Below are 22,417 nucleotides of genomic sequence, written 5' to 3'. Positions count from 1 at the left end.
CCATTGTGTAAGATTCATCTAATGAAGCCAGTCCTGCGGTCGAGAACTGTCGGAGTCTGACTCATACACAGCGCCGGTATGAGTACTAATGTAATAACCTCGGTGTAGGAAGAGCGTTCACGTTGCATTACTGTGTCTTATTCACCAAGCTCTCATCAACAACTCTCAACGTAGGCCAACGGCACATGCTGTTCCCCCCCCCCCCTTTCCCTACTGGCTTTTATCTTCCAAAAAGGTTCTCTTTAATAGTTTTACCTTGTCCCCCACAACCATCTTTTTTTCCAGGCATTCTTTTTATCTGGATATTTTTTTTTCTTTTTTCGAGGGACCCAGCAGGTAAATTTGCATTCAACTTCTTTCCCTCTGTCTGCATATGTTTGTGACTCGCTGACACTTTGCTGACTGTGCCTCCAGGCTGAAGTTCCATTTGTTTGTTTCATCCTCATTGTTGACATATCGATTTGATCTCTTGAATATCGCTTTTATATTGAAGTTCTCACAATATGAATACTGACCTCTGTTTGACTTTTTGGAAGAAACTAAAATAATTCCTAGGCTATGTAGCCCATTGACAATGTTTTCTCTGTTTTTGGTGTGTCACTCACTCTCCAAAACAACAAATGACGTCTTTGTATCCAGCAAATAGTATCTAGGCAACCACCCGGTTTATCTCAAAACCTGAAAAGTGATTGATTTGATTGTATGACGGTAAAAATCCTGCTCGGATGAACTCACTGAATTCACTCTTATAGATAAAACAGAAATGTGTTGTCCTTGACATTAATGACCCCAATCACCCCATTGAAATCAACGACGAGAGAGATATTCAGATTGATTAAATGTGACGTGGAGTATCTGCTGACGTCACAAAAGCCATTAATTTAGTTCTAGTTTGGAGGCAGCAATTAATTGCATGTGGTACAATGGCTGTTTCTCCAGCTGGTTGTCTTAACGGAGTATGATAAAAAGGTCAATCTCTTCGTATTGTACAAAAAAAGCAATTGCACGTCCTGGTCTAAGTATCCTAACTGTAAAATGTTTATGGTCAGTGCGAATCTAGATGGCTAACTTTGGCTATGCCAGAGTGTCCCTGAGGACCGAACACAATGCAATTCAACATCACAATGTAACAGAAGTAGAAATTATTGCTGTTAATGGTCCTCAGTATGAGTGTAATCGAATTAAGCTGTGGATCAATGCAGCTGTGCCTAAAACCTCCTTCGGCAGATTTGTGTCATCAAGTCGAATTGAATGCACAAGCTTAGACTTGCTTCAGTCTGCCGCCACATAATGGAATCACAATGGTGACCAAGCCAGAGGGGAATTGAAGTGGACTGGAAGGTTTGAAAGCCACAAGTTCATCTCAGCCTTGTCTGGGACAAACTGAGATACGACGCTGGGCCTTGAAAGCAACACAATTAAACAGTGAAACAATTCTAGCAGGGGAATGTAAAGCAAAACTGTAAATTCTACCTGGAAAAGTGGCAAGGTACAGCATGGGCTATGGGACAGACAGGAGGGGAGTTTTATGGTTCTGTTACAGAGACGTGAGTTGAGACTCTGCACCAAGTTGAAACTGCACTGCTGACAAAGTTTCTATAAACTCAATCTCGCTTTAAACTGGAACCGGGCTACTTTTAGACTAGACGTGTTATGCTTGTGGGCGTCCTAGAGCAAAACGGCATGAGAAACTTAACTTTCCACAGAGAGGTGATTTTAGTGTGTAGCCTAAACTGTTTGGACACTACAGACAGAAGTTGGCAGATCGGAGAAGACCGATTTTCTGGATGTCACAAGGTCTGACAAACACCGCTCTAGCTCTGACAACTTTCACCACAGAGGCGGAAGGGAAACATCGGCGAATGTGGTTGATTGAGACGCAAACCATTCAAAATACGTGTATATATATACACTGCTCAAAAAAATCAATACAGATAAAGGGAACACTTAAACAACACAATGTAACTCCAAGTCAATCACACTTCTGTGAAATCAAACTGTCCACTAAGGAAGCAACACTGATTGACAATACATTTCACATGCTGTTGTGTAAATGGAATAGACAACAGCTGAAAATTATAGGCAATTAGCAAGACACCCCCAATAAAAGAGTGGTTCTGCAGGTGGTGACCACAGACCACTTCTCAGTTCCTATGCTTCCTGGCTGATGTTTTGGTCACTTTTGAATGCTGGCGGTGCTTTCACTCTAGTGGTAGCATGAGACTGAGTCTACAACCCACACAAGTGGCTCAGGTAGTGCAGCTCATCCAGGATGGCACATCAATGCGAGCTGTGGCAAGAAGGTTTGCTGTGTCTGTCAGCGTAGTGTCCAGAGCATGGAGGCGCTACCAGGAGACAGGCCAGTACATCAGGAGACGTGGAGGAGGCCGTAGGAGGGCAACAACCCAGCAGCAGGACCGCTACCTCCACCTTTGTGCAAGGAGGAGCAGGAGGAGCACTGCCAGAGCCCTGCAAAATGACCTCCAGCAGGCCACAAATGTGCATGTGTCTGCTCAAACGGTCAGAAACAGACTCCATGAGGGTGGTATAAGGTCCCGACGTCCACAGGTGGGGGTTGTGCTTACAGCCCAACACCGTGCAGGATGTATGGCATTTGCCAGAGAACACAAAGATTGGCAAATTCGCCACTGGCGCCCTGTGCTCTTCACAGATGAAAGCAGGTTCACACAGATCACATGTGACAGACGTGACAGAGTCTGCTGCCTGCAACATCCTCCAGCATGACCGGTTTGGCGGTGGGTCAGTCATGGGGTGGGGTGGCATTTCTTTGGGGGGACGCACAGCCCTCCATGTGCTCGCCAGAGGTAGCCTGACTGCCATTAGGTACCGAGATGAGATCCTCAGACCCCTTGTGAGAACATATGCTGGTGCGGTTGGCCCTGGGTTCCTCCTAATGCAAGACAATACTAGACCTCATGTGGCTGGAGTGTGTCAGCAGTTCCTGCAAGAGGAAGGCATTGATGCTATGGACTGGCCCACCCGTTCCCCAGACCTGAATCCAATTGATGCTTTAGTCCAGGTCTGGGAGGAGATCCCTAAGGAGACCATCCGCCACCTCATCAGGAGCATGCCCAGGTGTTGTAGGGAGGTCATACAGGCACGTGGAGTTCACACACACTACTGAGCCTCATTTTGACTTGTTTTAAGGACATTACATCAAAGTTGGATCAGCCTGTAGTATGGTTTTCCACTTAAATGTTGAGTGTGACTCCAAATTCAGACCTCCATGGGTTGATAAATTTGATTTTGTTGTCAGCACATTCAACTATGTAAAGAAAAAGTATATATATATATATATATATATATGAAGAATCTCAAATATAAAATATATTTTGTTTTGTTTAACACTTTTTTGGTTACTTCGTGATTCCATGTGTTATTTCATAGTTGTGATGTCTTCACTATTATTCTACAATGTAGAAAATAGTTAAAATAAAGAACAACCCTTTAATGAGTAGGTGTTCTAAAACTTTTGACTGTTAGGGTATCTCTAGAAATGATATTATCAAGAAATGTCTTCTGTCGTGGACACCTGAAAGCTGCAACAAATTTTCACCTACTGTACCCATTGACTGCAATGTAAAGGTTTTGAGTCAGGTTTGTAGGCCTCCTTGGTCGCACACGCTTTTTCGGTTCTGCCCACACATTTTCTATGGAATTGAGGTCAGGGCTTTGCCACAACTTTGAAAGTATGTTTGGGTTCATTGTCCATTTGGAAGACCCATTTGTGACTGAGCTTTAACTTCCTGACTAATGTCTTGAGATATTGCTTCAATATATCCACATAATTTTCCTTCCTCATGAAGCCATCTATTTTGTGAAGTGCACCAATATCTCCTGCAGCAAAGCACCCCCACAACATGATGTTGCCACACCCGTCCACGGTTGGGATGGTGTCCTTCAGCTTGCAAGCCTCCCCCTTTTTCCTCCAAGCATAATGGTCATTATGGCCAAACAGTTCTATTATTGTTTCATCAGACCAGAGGACATTTCTCCAAAAAGTACAATATTTGTCCCATGTGCAGTTACAAACCGTAGTCTGGCTTTTTGATGGCGGTTTTGGAGCAGTGGATTCTTCCTTACGGAGGGGCCTTTCAGGTTATGTTGATATAGGACTCGTTTTACTGTGGATATAGATACTTTTGTACCTGTTTCCAACAGCATCTTCACAAGGTCCTTTGCTGTTGTTCTGGGATTGATTTGCACTTTTCACACCAAAGTACGTTAATCTCTAGGAGACCCCTTCCTGAGGGTTTTGACAGCTGCATGGTCCCATGGTGTTTATAATTGCGTACTATTGTTTGTACAGATGAACATGGTACCTTCAGGCATTTGGAAACTGCTCCCAAGGATGAACCAGACTTGTGTAGGCCTACAATGCTTTTTACGAGGTCTTAGCTGATTTCTTTTGATTTTCCCATGATGTCAAGCAAAGAGGCACTGAGTTTGAAGGTAGGCCTTGAAATACATCCACAGGTAAACCTCCAATTGACTCAAATGATGTCAATTAGCCTATCAGAAGCTTCTAAAGCCATGACATAATTTTCTGGAATTTTCCAAGCTGTTTAAAGGCACAGTCAACTTAGTATATGTAAACTTCTGACCCACTGGAATTGTGATACAGTGAATTATAAGTGAATTAATCTGTCTGTAATGCACAAAGTAGATGTCCTAACCGACTTGCCAAAGCTCTAATTTGTTAACAAGAAATTTGTGGAGTGGTTGAAAAAAGAGTTTTAATCACTTCAACCTAAGTGTAAATGTAAACTTCCGACTTCAACTGTACGTCCTAATGACCACTACAGAGGACAATTTTGCACTTACAATAAAATATACATTTTGTTTTTAAATAATTATGCTAATCTGTTTGTTTTTTCAATCCGAAACACTTGTGTTACATAAAAAAATATATATACACTATACATACAAAAGTATGTGGACACACCTTCAAATTAGTGGATTTAGCTATTTTGCCACATGCGTCTCTGACAGGTGTATAAAATCGAGCACACAGCAATGCAACCTCCATTGACAAACAGTTGCAGTAGAACAACCTTATTGAAAAGCTCAGTGACTTCCAACGTAGCACCATCACTCTGCGCCATAGTCGTGGTACGCCTTACAAAATACTTTTAAACTGGAAGAATTTGTCCCGATTGGTATTTTTAAATCACTGATTAATGATCTTGAGACTGATTCCCTGACGTGTCAATGTTTTTAATTAGCTGTTTTTGATTTTGTTATACTCTTGTGAATTCTATGGTTTTTACTAGATTACTTGTGGTTTTTCATGTTGTTTGTCTGTAATTTTTGTAATGACTTGGTGCTGCCTATCTTGGCCAGGACGCTCTTGAAAAAGATATTTAAAATCTCAATGAGCTCTTCTTGGTTAAACATTTTTTTTAAATCATAGGATGCCAGCTTTCCAACAAGTCAGTTTGTAAAATGTCTGCCCTGCAAGAGCTGCCCCAGTCAACTGTAAATGCTGATATTGTGAAGTGGAAACGTCTAGGAGTGGCTCAGCCACGAAAAGGTAGGCCAGACAAGCTCACAGAACGGGAACCCCGAGTGCTGAAGATTGCAGTGCGTAAAAATAATCTGTCCTTGGTTGCAACACTCACAATCAATTTCCAAACAGCCTTTGGAAGCAACGTCAGCCCAAGAACTGTTCATCTGGAGTGTCATGAAATGGGGGTTCATGGCCGAGCAGCCGCACACAAGCCTAAGATCACCATGCACAATGGTGTAAAGCTCGCCGGCATTGGACTCTTGGTCAGTGGAAACACGTTCTCTGGAGTGATGAATCACGCTTCACCATCTGGCAGGACGAAGGACGAATCTGAGTTTGGTGGATGCCAGGACATCACTACCTGACCGAATGCATAGTGCCAAGGGTCTAGGCCCCTTAGTTCCAGTGGAGGGAAATCTTAACGCTACAGCATACAATGACATTCTAGACAATTCTGTGCTTCCAACTTTGTGGCAACAGTTTGGTGAAGGCCCTTTCCTGTTTCAGCATGACAATGTCCCTGTTCACAAAGTGAGGTCCATACAGAAATGTTTTTTTGATATCGGTGTGGAAGAACTTGACTGGCCTGCACAGAGCCCTGACTTCAACCCTATCGAACACCTTTGGGATGAATTGGAACGGCACCTGCGAGTCAGGCTGAATCACCCAATATCACTAATGCTCTTTAGGCTAAATGGAAGCAATTCCCCACAGCAATGTCCCAACATCTAGTGGCAAGCATTCCCAGAGGAGTGGAGGCTGTTATAGCAGCAAAGGGGAAACCAAATCCATATTAATGACCATGGTTTTGGAATGAGATGTTCGACAAGCAGGTGTCTACATACTCTTGGTCATGTAGTCTATATCCCCCCTAAAAAAGAATTCTGGGTCTCAGGATGCTATGAGAAAGAAGAAACATTGATTAATGACTTGTGTCTGTGTAGACTAAGACAAAAAGCTCAACAATGCTGCTGTACTCACAGTATTCCCAGTGGAAATAACCTCATTACCTTTCTCTTAGGATTTCTATGAGACGACAGCGACCATTAATTAGATGGGATTAAACATAAACAGAGACAGACACCTGTAGATCAATGGAAACTGCATTACAAAACTTAACAAACAAGGATGCTCACAGTCATCTAATACATGGGTATTTATCAAACAAAAGATACAGGGTGCTGTGTAAGAAGGTAGACAATAGGGCTGGTTCTGTGGCTTCTTGTCTGTGGCGAGAAGAGGAATCTAGATTGATTGATGTGCACTCTGAGGCCAGCTATTTGTCTTAGTCAATCATATCTGATCTATCATAGACAAATGGAGATGGGCTCCCCAGTTGAATAAACTCTGGTCTGAGACGGGGGGGAGGTCAGGACTGTGCCAAGCACAATTTCTCTCTTTGGTGGAGAGAGAAAGAGAAGGAAGGGATAGGGTGAGATGACAGGAAATGTGTGTGGCGCGTGTTGATACTTTCATTGAAAGGTACACTCATTTATTCACCTGGTGTTTAATTGTATAGTTAGAAACCTGTTCACACTAAAGTATTGTCAGGAAGAGAAACAACTGAAGCAAAATGACAAACCAAAAGTTACTTAATGCCAGACAATGTAAACGCTTTTTCAATAGCGTACATATTCAAAGAAATCTAACGTAGTTTTACATTTTTTTAAATATATTTGATTTATGAATTTTCGATTTTTACAAACAGACAGATAATGATGGCAAACAATACATCGAGAATACCCCCCCACCCTTCAACAGGAGACAGAAAAAACAAAACAAAACAGAAAAACAGAACACAACATTGCTCTTAAGGAATTGACAACTTGCTTCATTGACATTTGACTTACTGTACAGTATAAGGATTATGCTAGGCATTAAAATAATTACCGTGGATCAGAGTGGGTTGCAGGTTGTATGTTGTGTTGCCCATCATCATGTGAAAGATATGCTATAAAGCGCTGCCATATCTTCACGAATGTATTATATCTGTCAGAGATAACATGGCAAATCCTTTCTATATATTGCAAACGGGTGACTTCAACTAACCAGGTTTTAAAAACAGGTACAGTCTCCTCATTCCAAAGGCTTAAAATGTTTATTTCTGGAATAACAAAGCCATATTGTACAGTCTTCTGTTACCAGTGTGTTAATGGCGTTAGGTGTTGTGACCTTCCTAAAACAGCACTGTCCGGGGCTGTTATGAGGTTACAGCTGTATACTTCTGAGTAACACTTAAAAATCTATCTATACTGAACGTAACATGTAGAGTGTTGGTCCCATATCATATAAGATCCCAGAAATGTTCCATAAGAACAAAAAGCTTATTTTGCTCAAATTCTATGCACAAATTTATTTACATCCCTGTTAATAAGCATTTCTCTTCCACCAAGATAATTCATCCACCTGAAAAGCATGGCATATCAAGAATCTGATTAAACAGCATGATCATTACACAGGTGCACCTTATGCTGGGGACAATAAAAAGCCACTCTAAAAAGTGCAGTTTTGTCACACAACACAATACCACAGATGTCTCCATTTTTGAGGGAGCGTGTCAATTGGCATGCTGACTGCAGAAATGTCCATCAGAGTGTTGCCAGATAATTTAATGTTAATTTCTCTACCATAAGCCGCCTCAAGTCATTTTAGAGAATTTGAGAGTAAGTGCAACTGGCCTCACAACCGCAGACCACATGTAACCACGCCAGCTCCGGACCTCCACATCCGGCTTCTTCACCTGCGGGATTGTCTGAAGATGGGGTTGTGGGGTAATGAGGAATATTTATGCCTGTAATAAAGCCATTTTATGGAGAAAAAAAATCTGATTGACATAGGCCTTCTCCCCAGTGGTTGGGCCTGGCTCCCAAGTGGGTGGGCCTATGGCTGCTCCCCTGGCCAGTCATGTGAAATCCATAAATTAGGGCCTATTGAATATACATACTGTTGCCATTTTTGTTCTGTTCAACTAAGGCATCTCTCCTAAAATGACACCTTCATTTAGCCTCAAAATAAAGTGACTGATGTGTGAGGGACACCAGAGACATCCTTCTTATCATACTCGCCATCAGGCTTCAGTTTAGAATCTCCACAAAAAACGATTCTCTATTCTCATTTGGAAAGCTTTAATGCTGATCCCTTTGACCGTGTTATCTCCCTACCTGGGCCATTTCTGTGCCGCTGATTACAGTCCTTAATAAGGGACTCTTATTAAGTATTTTCTCCAATTAAGCTGAACTCATTTTCCGCTTCGCAATTCCTCCGCGACTCCAGTCTTCCAAATCGTCCAATGGCGGATTATTCCAATCTGTGCGTCGTGAGTCATTTACAAGGCAATGAACGGATGGGAAGTCTCGGTTTGATTTTGATAGCAATTAAGACTTGTTTGTTTGTTTTTCTAGAACATTGTCAGTGCACACTCAGGTGAACTAAGCTATAATTGGCATACCATCAAAAAATCTGATGTTTTGACATGCTGGAACTACAGGGGGAAACACAAGACCAATGCTCTGAAATTCCAGGAATGTAATAATTGTGTTGTTCAGCAGACCAGACCTTTGCCTCTTTTGTGTAATGGTTTACTACAGTATATTGTAGGCCTATGTCCCAGTCAATTGCCTTTCTGCTTTGTCAAGCTGAGTTTAAAAAGTTATACCGGAACTTTAACTTGTCCATTTTGGAGATTGGCATTCTGCTGACCAATTTGGAGATTACAAGGAAATGCTGTCTGCTTTAAAGCCACCACAGAGTTGAGTGCCCACACTGCTATCTTAGATTGCCACATTGGAAACTTACTGTGGATTTCCTGGATGACCAACAGCCATCGATTTCCAGCCTGCACAATGAAGGAGCAGCTTAATTTCGTAGTTCAATGTGTGCACCTCAGTAGCAGAACTGAAAATGACAAAGACCTTGTTAAAACGGAGGACCCATCGTCCTTTTTGGCTGGTGTGGAGCAGAAAATCAGGAGACAAAATAGGTGGTATGTATTTAGGCCTAGAGAACACGTGATGGGGAAGAATGGACCCACAGATATATTTACAAATTAAACAGATGCAGAAATTACTTAACTTGGTTAAAACATTAAACTTATTTGGCCAATACTAAATGTTCACTAGACTAACTAACCGCTCCCCATGAAGGAGGTGGAAGGGGATCCTTAAAAGACCTGCGGAATGGCAAAAATCATTCACACATTTAAAGCTAGAATCCTTAGTTGCTGCATCCATTTATGTACATACACATTTTTTATTTGTTTTTATTTCACCTTTATTTAACCAGGTAGGTTAGTTGAGAACAAGTTCTCATTTACAACTGCGACCTGGCCAAGATAAAGCAAAGCAGTGCGACACAAACAACAACAGAGTTACACATGGAATAAACAAACATACAGTCAATAACACAATAGAAAAAAGTATATATACAGTGTGTGCAAATGCGGTAAGATAAGGCAATAAATAGGCCATGATGGCGAAGTAATTACAATATACCAATTAAATACTGTAGTGATAGATGTGCAGAAGATGAATGTGCAAGTAGAGATACTGGGGTGCAAAGGAGCAAAAGAAGAAATAACAATATGGGGATGAGGTAGTTGGACAGGCTATTTACAGATGGGCAATGTACAGGTGCAGTTATCTGTGAGCAGCTCTGACAGGTGGTGCTTAACATTTGTGAAGGAGATATTTGTAATTCGTTCCAGTCATAGGCAGCATTGGCATACATTAATGATACATACCCATAGATTCGAGAAGAATATAACTTATGAATGCCTCATGAGCTTAGTTCAACTGTCGTACCCCATCTAAAATCAAAATACAAGCTTGTTATATTCTCCAATGTTTGTAAACAAAGTAAATGTAAACAAACACTGTATAGACTCAAAATATGACTTGTTTCTTTGATGGTGGCGTTGCAGGAGATGGCAGCATCGCGACTAGCTCTTAAGAAACTCTGCAGTATTTTGTTTGTTTACGTATTATTTTTAACGTTATTAGCTCAGGAATTGTCTTGTGTCATTACATACAGCCGGAAAGAACGTTTGGATATTAGAGCAGCGGTAACTCACCAGAAATTCCAACATCATCACGGCCAGGATTACGACTTCCCTGGAGTGGATCCTTTGTTTGCTCTCCCCAGAGCAATTGAACTCATTCCAGAGGCTAACCCAAAACAACGCCTGTGGAGGAATGGTACTCGAGACGGTCATCTGGTCTGATTTAGGAAGCGTGCACACCACCCACCGCTCAGATTATTTTACTCGCTAATGTCCAATCTCTGGATAATAAAATGGATGAGCTCAAGGCGAGAGTCACCTTTCAGAGAGACCCCAGAGATTGGAAACATACTCTGCTTCACGGAAACAAGGCTCTCTCGAGATATACTATTTGACTCTGTAAAGTTGGGTTGTCAGTACATCGCGCCGACAGGAACAAACATCTCTCCGGGAAGCAGAAGGGTGGAGGTAAATGTTTTATGATTAACAACTTATGGTGTAACTGTGATAACATACAGGAACTCAAGTCCTTCTGTTCACCCGACATAGAATATCTCACAATCAAATGCTGACCGTACTATCCCCCGAGATCATTTTCATCAATAATAGCCACAGTGGTCTATATCCCCCCCTCAAGCGGATACCACAACGGCCCTCAAAGAACTTCACGGGACTTGCGAACTGGAAACCACATATTCTGAGGCTGCATTTATTGTAGCAGGGGATTTTAACAAAGCAAATTTGAAGAAAAGGCTCCCGAAATTCTATCAACATATTGATTGTCTTACTCGTGCTGCTAAAACTCTCGGCCATTGTTATTTATACAACCTTCCAGAATGCATATAAGTCCCTCCCCCACCCACCATTCGGCAAATCAGACTACAATTCCATCTTGCTCCTCCCTTCCTATAGGCAGACACTCAAATAGGAAGCACCCATGATAAGGACTATTCAACGCTGGTCTGACCAATCGGAATCATCGCCTCAAGATTATTTTGATCATGCAGACTGGGATATGTTCAGAGTAGTTTCAGAAAAGAATATCGACACATATACCGATACAGTGAATGAGTTTATCAGGAAGTGCATTTGAGATTTGTACCCACTGTGACTATTAAAACAAGCATACCCATAACATCATGCAAAAACCACCATGCTTGAAAATATGAAGAGTGGTACTCAGTAGTGTTGTGTTAATGGTTTGTATTCAGGACACAAATCTATTTTTGTCACATTATTTGCAGTATTACTTTATTGACTAATTGCAAACAGGATGCTTGTTTTGGAATATTTTTATTCTGTACAGGCTTCCTTCTTTTCATTGTGGAGTAACTACAATGGTGTTGATCCATAATCAGTTATTTCCTATCACAGCCACTAAACTCCAAAACTGTTTTAAAATCACCATGGTGAAATCCCTCAGTGTTTTCCTTCCTCTCTGGCCACTGAGTTAGTAAGGGTGCCTGTATCTTTGTAGTGTCTGGGTGTATTGATAGACCATCCAAAGAGTAATTATTAATAACTGCACCATGCTCAAAGGGATATTAAATGTCTGCTTTTTGTTGAACCCATCTACCAATAGGTGCCCTTCTCTGCTAACAATTGGAAAACCTCCTTATTTAGGCTTACCATATTGACTCACGATATTTCAGCTTTTTATTTTTGATCAACGTGAAAAGAAAAAATCCACGATGACATTATAGGGTAATGTTTGTAGTTCAGTGACGCAAAATCTCAATTTAATCTATATTAAATTCAGGCTGTAATACAACAAAAATGTGAAAAAGTCAAGGGGTGTGAATATTTTCTGAATGAACTGTATATGATTACCAGACTCTGGTGTTTGTTCTTCACATTCCAAACAGAATGTTTGATGGGACCAGCGATAGCATAGTTAAATTAGCAAACATGCTAGCATCAAACTTTGTAGCAAAAAATATATTCATATGGGGAGAAATGGAGCAAAATTTCCAAAATCAGAGACACAGTTGGAGTTTAATTTATATATTCAAAATCCCCATACAGCCTTGTTTAATTGTAGGCTATGAGGAAAGTGTCGTTGTAAGTCATTTTTGCTTAAATACAAGTACTATTTGGGTTTATTCTGGTTGATGTAGCCTATAATTGCGACCACACCAGTTGAACAACCAACACTGTATGGAACACAAGTTAGACTCTAGATCTTAATCCAATTCTCGAGTGTTATTAAGTGAATTTCTCGATGACTTGATACTAGGAATTGTATTATTCCTCAGTCATATTAACATATCAGTGGCTTATCCTCTGGGAGCAAACTCATCTCACTCACTGACATGGAGTGCAATTCATTGTTTACTTATTGAGTGCATTTCATCATTACTTATTGTCACATTTAAAACATGTATTTTATCAGGTTTATCTACACCTGGGACTGATAAAAGCAACATAATAAGAAGGTCATCGTAATTGACTTTCATCACATCTCTAAATTTCATTTAATATGAATGGGATAAATAGTAGTCATTACATTTACATTTACATTACATTTAAGTCATTTAGCAGACGCTCTTATCCACACAATGGGAGTGTAAATGCACTTCAACATTTACTGTATTCTGTCCAACATTGCATCATCCTATTAACATCTCATTAAGTATTCCTCACTAAATGCTTCAAGCAAACTGAGTCTCCTCCCCTCATTAGGCAGATCTATTCTGTAGCATCCTGGGACTACTAATTTAAAAAACTGGTTGACTAATCATGTACAGTTGCGGCCCAATATATTGACACATTTACACTTTTCTTAAATGGTTCCCTATTTCTTCTAAAATAAGTTGAAACTAAAAACAACTTTTGGTTACCACATCTTGTAATTGGATTTTCTATACTGCAGAAGCAATTTTATTTTAAATAAATGTATGCATACAAGTTTAGTTTACAGAAAATGAAGACAAATTGCATGGACAACATTATTGTCACTCCAAAGCTAGTACTAGTTGCACAGCCTTTGGCCAAGATAACTACAGACAAACTTCTTGTAGCCATCAATGAGCTTGCTGCACCTTTTTACTGGCAATTTGGTACACCTTTTATTTGCAAACTTCTCTAATTCTTCAATGACTGTCCTCCACCAACTACTGTTTTCAGATCGTGCCATAGGTTTTTAGATGTGATTCAGATCTGGCCACTCCAGAACAGTCCAGCATCTCTTCTTGAACTATTCCTGGGTGATTGTGTTATGTGTGTCTGAGGTCGTTGTCCTGCTGGAAGACCCACATCCTTCAATGGAAGTTTTTGGAAACTGGGATGAACATTGGACTCCAAAACAACTGATAATCTTCTGATTTTATGATTCCTTGCACACATTCAAATCCCCTTAGTACCAGAGACAGCAAAGCAACCCCACAGCATTATTCAATCTCCTCTATGCTTGATTGTAGGGTCTTATTTTCATTGAATGCTCCCCGCCCGGCAAGGTAGAAAAATATGCCGTTTTGCCCTTGAGCAAGGCAGTTAACCCCGAACAACAACTTCTCCCCGGGCACCGATGACATGGACATCAATTTAGACAGCCCCCCATACCTCTCTGATTCAGAAGGGTTGGATTAAATTCGGAAGACATATTTCGGTTGACTGCATTCAGTTGTGCAACTGACTAGGTATCCCCCTTCCCTTTATTTGGTCATTAGTAAACTCAGCGGTAATTGCCTAATTTTCTTTCATTGGTCCACAGAACATTTTCCCCATGATTTAGGCTTGTATATAAAAAAAAAAAATGAAATTCAATCAGGCTTTCTTGTGTCTCCTTCAGCATGTTTACCAAAGACAAAACAAAGAACACCCTCTCAACAATCAAACATGGGGATGTTCAATAATGCTGTGGGGTTGCTTTGCTGTCTCTGGTACTGGGAGACTTGAATGTGTGCAAGACATCATGAAATCGGCAGATTATGAAAGTGTTTTGGAGTACAGTGTTCAATCCTGTGTCCAAAAACTGTCTCTCTGTTGAAGGTCGAGGGTCTTCCAGCAGGACAACAACACAAAAACATATCAAAAGAAAACTGGAATGATTCAAGAAAAAACGTGAGACTGTTCTGGAGTGATCAGCAAAGAGCCCAGATCTGAATCACATCCATAACCTACGGTGGTATCTGATAACAGCAGTTGGCGGAGGGAACCCCTCAAACAAGAATTAGAGGCAATTTGCTGCTCAAGAGTGGGCCAAATTGCTACTAGAAGGTGCAGCAAGCTCATGTATGGCTACAAGAAGCATTTGTTGGCAGGCTATGCAACCGGGGTGCCAATAATTTTGTAATGCCATAAATTGTGGTCAACAGATTAATTCCATCCCTTCCCCTGCTTTGATACTCACGTTTGTCGCCAAAACATGACAGTTAGGAGTTAAATCAGGATATTCTCTCATAAAATTCCTTGGCCAGTCGGTCGGGGTTACAGTGCCGAGAGAAATTAGGATTTAATGAAGCGTCCCTTGGCAGCCGTTTGGGCAGAAAAACGATCAATCTGCCCAAGCGTTGAAGGAAGATACTATGCATGTCAGAGGTCTTTTCCTTCTTCAACGTAGTGGCCTTCCTCTGTCTTCCTTGGGCTGACAGTCTTCAAGGATGTTTATCTTGGTTCGATGGGCTTGTTACTGCTTAGACTTGTGCTACTTCCGGGAAAGCTCCTACCCTATGTCTGCTTAAATTTCTTCTCTTTTTTTAATTATTACAGACATCGGAATCTTGAAATAAGTGACCTGTGTATTCCACTGGGGACTTTTAACTACTCTTTAGTCACACTCCATGGACATCTACTATCAGAGGCCCTGCCAGGTAAGAAAATAATATTTAACTTCACATTTTTTATTGTACTCATATTTACTGTAAATATTCCCACACGTGTTACTTTTTGATGGGTCAAGGAATCTTGTTTTCAGCTAAAATGATTTTACTGTATGTATTCTAGAGGAGATAGTTATAGTTATGCTATTAGTTTGACCAACTAGTCAGAAATGGAGTAAATACAATACAGTGCCTTCATAAAATATTCAAACACCTTGACTTATTCCACATTTTGTTTGGTTACAGCTTGAATTTAAAATCTTTTTAGATTTTGTGCCATATTGTCAAAGTGTTTCTACATCTGCATTGCTTGCTGTTTGAGGTTTTAGACTGGGTTTCTGTACAGCACTTTGTGACATTGGCTGATGGAAAAAGGGCTTTATAAATACATTTGATTGAAGTGGAGTTATGTTTTTAGACATTTTTTTACAAATGAATGAATAAGGAAAAGTTTTAATGATTTTTGAATGACTCCCACATCTCTGTACCCCAGACATAATTATCTGTAAGATCCTTCAGTTGAGCAGTGAATTTCAAGCACGGATTAATGACAAAGACCAGGGAGGTATTACAATTCCTTGAAACAATGTCACCTACTGGTAGATGGTGGAGGGGAAAGCAGACATTTAATATCCCTTTGAGCATGATGAAGTATTTAATTAGACTTTGGATGGTGTGTCAATACACCCAGTCACTGCAAAGATACAGGCATTCTTCCTAAGTCAGTTGACGGTGAGGAAGGAATTTCACCATGAGGCCAGGGATTTCATAATGAGGCCAATGGTGATTCTATTGAATTAAATGGTTGTGATAGGAGAAAACTGAGGATGGATCAACAACATTGCAGTCACTCCACAATACTAACTTAAATGACAGAGTGAAAAGAAGGAAACCAGTACAGAATAAAAATATTCCAAAACATGCATCCTGTTTTCAATTAAGGCACTAAACTAACACTGCAAATAATGTGGCAAAGAAATGAACTTTTTGTCCTGAAAACAAAGCTTTATTTTTGGGGCAAATCCAACACATCACTGACTAGCACTCTTCATGTTTTCAAGCAAGGTGGTGGTTGCATCATGTTATGGGTGTCATAGACAATGACTATGACATTTTAGGATAAAAAGAAAAGGAAAAAGCTAAGCACAGGCAAAGTCCTAGAGGAAAACCTGGTTCAGTCTGCTTTCCAACAGACACTGAGAGACAAATGAACCTTTCAGCAGGACAACAACCTAAAACGCAATGCAAAATATGCACTGGACTTGTTTACCAGGTTGACATTGAATGTTCCTGAGTGGCCTAGTTACAGTTTTGACTTAAGTCGGCTTGAAAATCTATATGGCAAGAGTTGAAATTGGCTGTTTAGCAATGATCAACAACCAACTTGACACGAGCTTGTATTGTTTTATATTAGTGTTATTTTCCATGAATTAAAAACATTGACAGAGTATTTTGTATAGACAATTAAAATCCAATTTAATCCCACTTTGTAACACAACAAAATGTGGAAAAAGGCAAGGGGTGTGAATACTTTGAAGGCATGGTATACCGCCTGCTTCTTTTGAAAATAGAGTTTGATTGATTTGACCTTTGACCTGTTTTTCCCGCTCCTTTGACACCTCCGAGGGACACTATCCTCCAAAGGATGACAGAAAATTACTCTCAGATGTCAAACGCGTCAAGTAAACATGCTTAAATGCTAAATGCTCAGTTTCAAATGCCAACCCTGTGTTGTATGTGTATGGCCCAACCGAATTCCAAACAGGGTTCTGAGTTCTCTTGAGTCCCCCCCCCATTCTCCTTTCCCGTCACGTTTTCAATAAGCACCCTGTGAGGATGTGGCAGGGAGAGATTGGGACTGTTTGGAAATAAATGTGATCACGTCGGAAAAGGAACCGCTGCCGGACGAGATGTGGGGGAAAAATCAAACGTCATATTCCCAAACACTTCATCGCCATGAGGTGTAACACAGACTTTTCCTCTCTTTCTCCAATCTGATTTCCACTTTCATCAGTTTTAACGTTTAGTATCGTAAATAATGTAACAGCAGAAACCAGAGTACTCTCACAGATCACTGTTACAGTTTAATTGAGTTGCGGTGCATTCCTACGAAGGGTCACACTTGAGTTGGATGGAAGACAGAGGTGGCGGCGAAGGGAAATAGGAAGCACAGACACTGTGTGTGTCATTATGTGCATGTGTTAAAGGTGTTATCTGTGTTAAAATACAGGGCTAAGGTTTTGCTATGGCAGATGTTGCTGAGGATATATCGAGCAAAAATGTGCTCCCAGCTGCATAGATGGCATCAGCATCGCCCGGGAGGCTGATTAATTCATTTGCTGTCTCACTTCCATGTGAGTGTCATGGCAGACCGGGGATGGTTGTTTGGAAGAGGTGAAAATTTGGCTCTGGAACTCTGGATTCCGTCAAACCTGTAGAACATTTTTTTGACGCAGTATCTTTGTTTAAAAAACCACTGCACTGAAATCAACCTATATGTTTTATTGTGATTGGAGAGGAGCCTCTAGAACACAAGGCCATTGTGCAATTCTATTTGGCAACAGGGAAATGAAATATACCGCACCCACCAGCAATGTGGGTTTGATTGATCTCTGCCTACAGGAGCTGTTGATAGCTCATAGGGTCACATGATTAGACCGCTGCACTACCTTTGCCTCAAGACCAGCATGTTCATGTGTATATTAACAACAACCGTTTGCCGTTGAGTTCAAACTTAATTCTTTTATTACTATTTTCAATCTATCCACAGTTTCCGTCTACATGTTTTTGTGTTATTCACATATCTGGTTTCAACAGATGCCAATGCTCAGGAGGGCTAGCATTAACAAGTCCAAAACAGCTGGCCATGCACTTGTATATCAAATCGTTTTTTGACATGACTCATGGATCAAGAAATATTTTAACAATATTCGACTGTGGCTATGCTTTATTGGAACCAATGTAAAGGCTTGATTAAGCCATAAACTACACATCTTCCATCCTAATTTCTTTTTAATTTGGTGAGAACTCGGCCGCATATTGCTACAATGGATCTAACATTTTAATTAAGTAAGGGCTGTAAAAATGATTACTACTACCAGGGTGCAGAAGGGCTGGTGCTCACAACTCTATGGAGAATGGGGAACTAGTGGTCCAAAAATGACACCTCCCAATTCCAAGACCATTCCCTACCACAGAGCCTTTAGATCACTTATTTTTGTACACTCAATGGCAATAATTACCTGTGTGGTCTCATGAAATGCACTAGCCATGTCCAAAGTATTTTTCAATGGTTGAATATGGCATTTTTAATAACCTATTGAGTGTATTACATCAATGCATTCAAATCTATATAGGAGTGTGGGGGGGGTTCTCTTTTTTTTACGCTAAATCCATCTTGAGAATATACTTTTTTTTATATAATGTTGCATAATGTTGCCTTTGGCATAAACAGCGGAACTGAAAATAGAACTCAGTGGCCTTCAGATTAATTTGCCACACAGAATCCAAACTTGAAACACAGGAGGTAAAACACTGTAAATAGGAATGGACATGTGCATATTGAATCAGGGAAGGTTAATTTAGCATGTTACATGGGTTATGATAAGTCGATTAGATCCAGAGGTGAAGACTGAACATTTACCGTAGAGAACGTATTTTTCTTCATACCTGGGTGAGATTAAATACGGTACGTATGTGGGAAACGATGAAAGAGTATGGAACCGCAATGCCTTTTGAGTGCATTCACAGGATGTCTAAATCCTATCACAAAGGAAAGCATCTTCCCTAAAGATATACAATATGTTAGTTACTGCTGGGCCTTGAGACCGTGCAAATGTATCATTACAATGACACCGCGTCATTTGCATGCAAGCAATGCATTGCACAGCTTGACGGCCTATTCTCACCTTGATAGGCTCACTCAATGGTCTTTGATTATTTGACAATGACATCCACACGATACTGTCAATCTCTTTTTTTGACAAACTGTTCAGTTTGCATGTAAAGAAAAAAAAGCACATTATTTCAGCAGGTGATTTCACTTGAGTTTATTAGCGGGCTACATTACAATGATTGTGTAAGATATTCAGCTCTGCAAGGTGTGCATTGCACTGCTTGTCAATGGGTGGTTTCTGTTCTAGCAGGCAGGACATGCCCTTTGGCAGACGAATGCACAGCGGTGGGTGAAGGCTGTCTGAATGGCACCTATCTCACGGTTGAGCTGCCAGGTCTGTCTGATGTTTCAAACCCAGCAGAGAGCAGCTTTCTAGCCTTTCAGGGCCCTGGACAACCCCTGTGTATGTCTTGCTGAGGAAACTGTCCACATGCTCAGAGCATTAATGAATGCCCCTCTCCCCACAGGTGTGATTACTACCTCTGAGGTTTTAGAGCTTGAGTTAGTCCCCTCATACAAGTACTTGGGAGTATGGCTAGACAGCACACTGTCATTCTCTCAGCACATATCAAAGCTGCAGGCTAAAGTTAAATCTAGACTTGGTTTCCTCTTATCGTAGTCGCTCCTCTTTCACCACAGCTGCCAAACTAACCCTGATTCAGATGACCATCCTACCCATGCTAGATTATGGGGACATCATTTATAGATCGGCAGGTAAGGATGCTCTCGAGCGACTAGATGTTCTTTACCAATCGGCCATCAGATTTGCCACCAATGCTCCTTAAAAGGAGACATCACTGCACTCTATACTTATTTATAATACCCTCATAGGCCTAACTCCCCCCTATCTGAGATATCAACTGCAGCCCTCATACTCCACATACAACAACCATTCTGCCAGTCACATTCTGTTATGGGTCCCCAAAGCACACATATCCTTGGGTCGCTCGGCTTTTCAGATCGCTGCAGCTTGCGACTGGAACGAGCTGCAACAAACACTAAAACTGGACAGTTTTATCTCAATCTCTTCATTCAAATGGACACTCTTGCTGACAGTTGTGGCTGCTTTGCATGATGTATTGTTGTCTCTACCTTCTTGCACTTTGTGCTGTTGTCTGTGCCTAATAATATTTGTACCCTGTTTTGTGCTGATACCATGTTGTGTTGCTACCATGCTGTTGTCATGTGTTGCTACCATGCTGTGTTGTCATGTGCTGCCGCCATGCTATGTTGTTGTCTTAGGTCTCTCTTTATGTAATGTTGTGTTGTCTCTCTTGTCCTGATGTGTGTTTTATCCTATATTTTTACATCATTTGTTTACATTTTTAAATCCAGCCCCCATCCCTGCAGGAGGCCTTTTTGATCTTTGGTAGGCCATTTGTTATTAATTGACTTGCCTAGTTAAATAAAGGTAAAATAAAAAAAATATTGTTTGTGAAAGAGGCACTCGCACGTTGTTTGTAGAACTGGCTCACCTTGCATATGGCCCAAGGTGGAGTCCCACATACCTAGCAAACAGCCATGGAAATAGAATGAACAATATGGATATCACATTATCTAAGTGTATGGATATCACATTATGTAAGTGTATGGATATCACATTATGTAAGTGGGAGAAAGGGAGTGAAGTCTATAGTCTCTTTTCTTCGCCCAGAATTAAACAGGTCTCTTGTTCTTTTATGTCACAGTGCCCCAACAATATGCAAGAAGATATACAAGTCTAACCGAAAGAGACTTATTATATGACCAACCAAGGCTCTTTTTGTAGATGTCTGGTACTTTCCCTCGTGGATTATCGAGTTGTGCTGTGCATTGTGGCAGCGGTTTGTGTCAAGCCCTTGCAGCACTGTGAAACAAGGTAACGGTTTCACTTGTTGTTGGAGGTTCAGGAACTGCAAAGGTGGAGATTTGTAAGACCAGCAGCCAATTCCCTATTGAGAGCATTGTCAGAAGAAGCTCAAGCAGGGATTTCTGGAGGGAGAACGGAATTGGGGTTGAATGATAAAAATAGGACTTTTTGAGTACATTTTTTAATACTGAAAAACAGATAAGTGAATCTATTAGGACATGCACATCTTTGTCTTGACCTTAGAATTCCGAGCAGTTACCCACTTAGGTATACTATGGGGATCCAAATGAATCCTAAATAAGATTTTGTGCATTGTTGGATAAGCACATGTTCGTAGACAGAGGTATGAGGTAAGTGAATTTCCACATTTTCCTTTGCAACCATATTCTATTCACAGTTACAAGACTGAATTCAACTCAGTGGCATAAGCCATTATTCACAAATAAAGTACCGACCTAGACATTGTGCCACCTTCTCAAAAAGCTAACATTCATTTGGCATGTTGTTGCATAAACAGTCAGAAATATTATATATAGGATCGTAATTTGATCTGTATTGTCACAGAAAGAAAATCCTGCAGCAACAGGATTTGAACATTTAGTCCATAATGTTGCATGCAGTGGCGTGTATTCATGGTTGCCAAGGGAAGCAAGGTTTCCCCCAAACATTTGACCAAGTAAAAAAATAAGAAACATACAAAATAATTAATCTTCCGTCTCTCGGTGTTAAAAAAATATCCTTTCATTCACAAGAGGCTGAATATATCTCACCGGAGAAAGTATCCGAGAGATCAAACTGTATTAGTACTGTATGTGTAGCCAAAATATCTGATGCTGTCTTTATCCCTTGATAAAAAAATAAAGAAACGTCCCTTTTTCAGGACCCTGTCTTTCAAAGATTATTCGTAAAAATCCAAATCACTTCACAGATCTTCATTGTAATGGGTTTAAACCCATGCTTGTTCATTGAATCATAAACCATTAATAAACATGCACCTGTGGAAGGGTCGTTAAGACACTAACAGTTTACATACGGTAGGCAAGTAAGGTCACAGTTATGAAAACATAGGACACTAAAGAGGCCTTTCAACTGACTCTGAAAAACACCAAAAGAAAGATGCCAAGGGTCCCTGCTCATCTGCGTGAAGGCATGCTACAAGGAGGCATGAGGACTGCAGAGGTGGCCAGGGCAATACATTGCAATGTCCGTACTGTGAGATGCCAAAGACAGCACAACAGGGAGACAGGACGGACAGCTGATCATCCTCGCAGTGGCAGACCATGTGTAACAACACCTTCGCAGGATTGGTACATCCGAACATCACACC

The 22,417-nt window shown here is 40.7% G+C and overlaps 1 long non-coding RNA gene across 1 annotated transcript in view; it reads left to right on the top strand.

The window, feature by feature from the left end:
• Positions 1-15,334, top strand: part of LOC115129541 (uncharacterized) — a 127,038-nt gene extending 111,704 nt beyond the window's left edge. Inside the window, exon 3 of the long non-coding RNA XR_010463883.1 lies at positions 15,237-15,334. This is a non-coding gene — a long non-coding RNA (uncharacterized LOC115129541). The remainder of the gene's footprint in view (positions 1-15,236) is intronic.
• The last annotated feature ends 7,083 nt before the right edge of the window (positions 15,335-22,417 follow it).

Source organism: Oncorhynchus nerka, linkage group LG5 (assembly GCF_034236695.1).
Source record: "Oncorhynchus nerka isolate Pitt River linkage group LG5, Oner_Uvic_2.0, whole genome shotgun sequence".
Taxonomy (NCBI): domain Eukaryota; kingdom Metazoa; phylum Chordata; class Actinopteri; order Salmoniformes; family Salmonidae; genus Oncorhynchus; species Oncorhynchus nerka.
Note: the sequence above shows the minus strand (reverse complement) of the source record. Positions and strands in the feature narration are given on the sequence as shown.